We start from the raw sequence: 2,530 nt of genomic DNA, 5'->3' as shown, positions 1-2,530 counted from the left end.
AGGGGAGGGAAGCGCGAGGCCGGGGCGGGAGGAGGAGAAGGAGCGGGAGAGGTAGGGGGGGCGGGGAGCTGCGGGGACTATTTGCCGTGCCGAGCCGCCGTGCAGAACTCTCCAGAAGGGGGAGGGGGAGCGCGCGGAAGGATACGGCGGCGGCAGTGAGAGCGCGCGCGCGCGAGGCGGCCGCCGCGGCGCGTGACGCCACGGAGCGTTCTCTCGCGAGAAGACGGGACGGGAAGAAGTCCCGGCCGAGCCGGGCCCGAGGCCGCGGGGACCGCGCGGGCCTGAGGGGACGGGCCGGGCCTGAGGGGCCGGGCCGGGCCTGAGACCCCGCCAGCCCCGGCCCCGGCCGGATTTCTCCGCCCCCGGCCCCTTGTGGAGCTGCCGCACTCCCCGCTCCCCGAGATGCTGCCTGGCCCCAGTGTGGAGGCCCTGAGGCCCTGTCTCGGGCAGGCTGGGAGTGCGCTTGGGACAGGCAGAGCCCTCCAGGAGCACTTTAGTGGCCGCAGGGGTAACTGGTTTGTCCTGATCGAGCCTGTGGCCTTAGGTGGCGGCTGCTCCTGGCTTCGGGAAGCACAATTCACGTTAAATGGCACTGAAAGCCCGGCTGGTGACACAGTGTCCCTGCTCCTCTTCCTGCCCTTGTGCCCGGGTGGGGTTGAGGGTCCCTGGTGCTGCCTCTGGGCCATGGTGGGCTGTTCTCAGGCTGACTTTGCTGCCACCCTTCTGCAAGAATTCAGCATTTCCGGAGGCTGTAGCACAGGGCGTGTTTTGAATTTCTTCTCCCTCTACATTTGTTAAGGAGAAAATAAACCACAATTTCATAAAAATGCCCTTTTGGGTGGGATTTTTTTGGGTGGGTTTTTTTCAACTACTTTGGTTCATTTTGTGGCTTCTTGTTCTCTTTTCTTTCTTTCCTGTTCATTTTGGACACCCCTTGATTGCCAAATTCCAGACAACCCTGCACAGCTCATTGATCCAATGTGCCAGCACAAGGCAACACACCCTTCATCCCGGCCACAAACACTAATCCCAAGTAGTCCTGGCTCTAAAGGCCAATCCTGGGTTGTAGTAAAACTGCTTTTCTTCCCCCATTTTCTGCTTTCCTTTTATATGGCCCAGCCAATGCCTGATCCCACTCAGGCAACCTGATCCCAGTCACTGGAAGTGACACCACAGGTTCCTTTTCTCTAGGAGATGCTCCTGTGGTCCCTGAGGGCAGGACAGCCCCTGGCTCAAACCTGTCCAGGGCAAAAATCATTGCTGGGACTGTGTTCCAGGGCACAAAAGGCTTCCCACCCCTCGGGAATATCTCTGGAAGTGACTTTCTCCTGTTTTCCAAGTACCCTCAAGTCACAGCTCTAAGGACTTCACATCAGTCAAGATTAAAGTAGCCTTTTTCTTGTATCTGCAGGAAAAGTGCTGGATTTCATCCCCAGAAAGAGACAGAAAAATGGTTTTGTTGTGGCTCTAGTACCAGGGATAAGGATGCTCTGCTGTTTGCTGCCAGCTGGATGCAAACTGCTCCACAAGATAAGAAACGGAAGCAGGAAAGTCATTTCCATAATGGTTTTTCACACAGTAAGACCTGAGACATCCAGGAATGACATTTCATAGGATCTTGGAGTCACAGACTGGCTTGGGTTGGATGAGATCTTAAAGCTCATCCAGTTCCACCCCCTATCCTGGGCAGGGACACCTTCCACTATCCCAGCTTGCTCCAACCTGGCCTTGGACACTTCCAGGGATGGGGCAGCCACAGCTTTTCACGCACCCCCTCACAGCATTTGAGGAGCTTCCACCTGCAGCTTCCTCCCTTTCTGTCTGCCAGGGTCAGAGCCGCTCCTGCAGAGCCTGTGGGTGTGGCCATCCCCCATCCCAGGAACTCTGCTGTGCCCTGAGCTCCTGTTCCTAAGGGAGGAACTGAGTGATCTGCTGTCTGCACCTGCCAACACCATCCCATGCCAACATCTCCCAAACATCAGAGCATCGCTGGAGGAGTTCTCTGAGTGCTGCCTTGTCCTCAGATGACTCCAGTCTCCATGTGCCTTTCTTTCACCATCTCCCTCTGATCGGCTCTGCTCCACAGGGTCAAGTTGCAGCGCTGTATTAGGGAAAGAAACTCTTGAAGGGCTTAGGGAAAGGCACAAGAATTGAAAGGAATACAAACTTCCCAGCTGAACTGGCTAAATCTATTTATTCCAGGCTTTGATAACTTAGGAGGCCTTTGTTAGAAGGTGGAAAAAAGTCACTCTAAAGGAGGGAAGACACAACTGGAAGAGGAAAAACCTCCAGTGTTGGGCACACATTGGTGGGCAAGCTTCAAAGAAAAATAAACTCCCAGAAAAAAGGACCAAGAGCAGCTCCTGCCCCAAAGGTGCTCTGCCCAGCAGTACCACCCCAGTCATGGAGTTAGGGAATGGTTTGGGTTGGAAGGGACCTGGAAGCTCATCTTGTTCCAATGCCAGCCTGTGACAGCTCCAAAATGAGCAAAAATGGTTTTTCCACCCAACATGTAACTGGGGACTCAGTG

The sequence above is a fragment of the Aphelocoma coerulescens genome, chromosome 13 (genome assembly GCF_041296385.1).
Source record: "Aphelocoma coerulescens isolate FSJ_1873_10779 chromosome 13, UR_Acoe_1.0, whole genome shotgun sequence".
Taxonomy (NCBI): domain Eukaryota; kingdom Metazoa; phylum Chordata; class Aves; order Passeriformes; family Corvidae; genus Aphelocoma; species Aphelocoma coerulescens.
The sequence above is the reverse complement of the archived record's forward strand: the minus strand, read 5'-3'. Positions refer to the sequence as shown.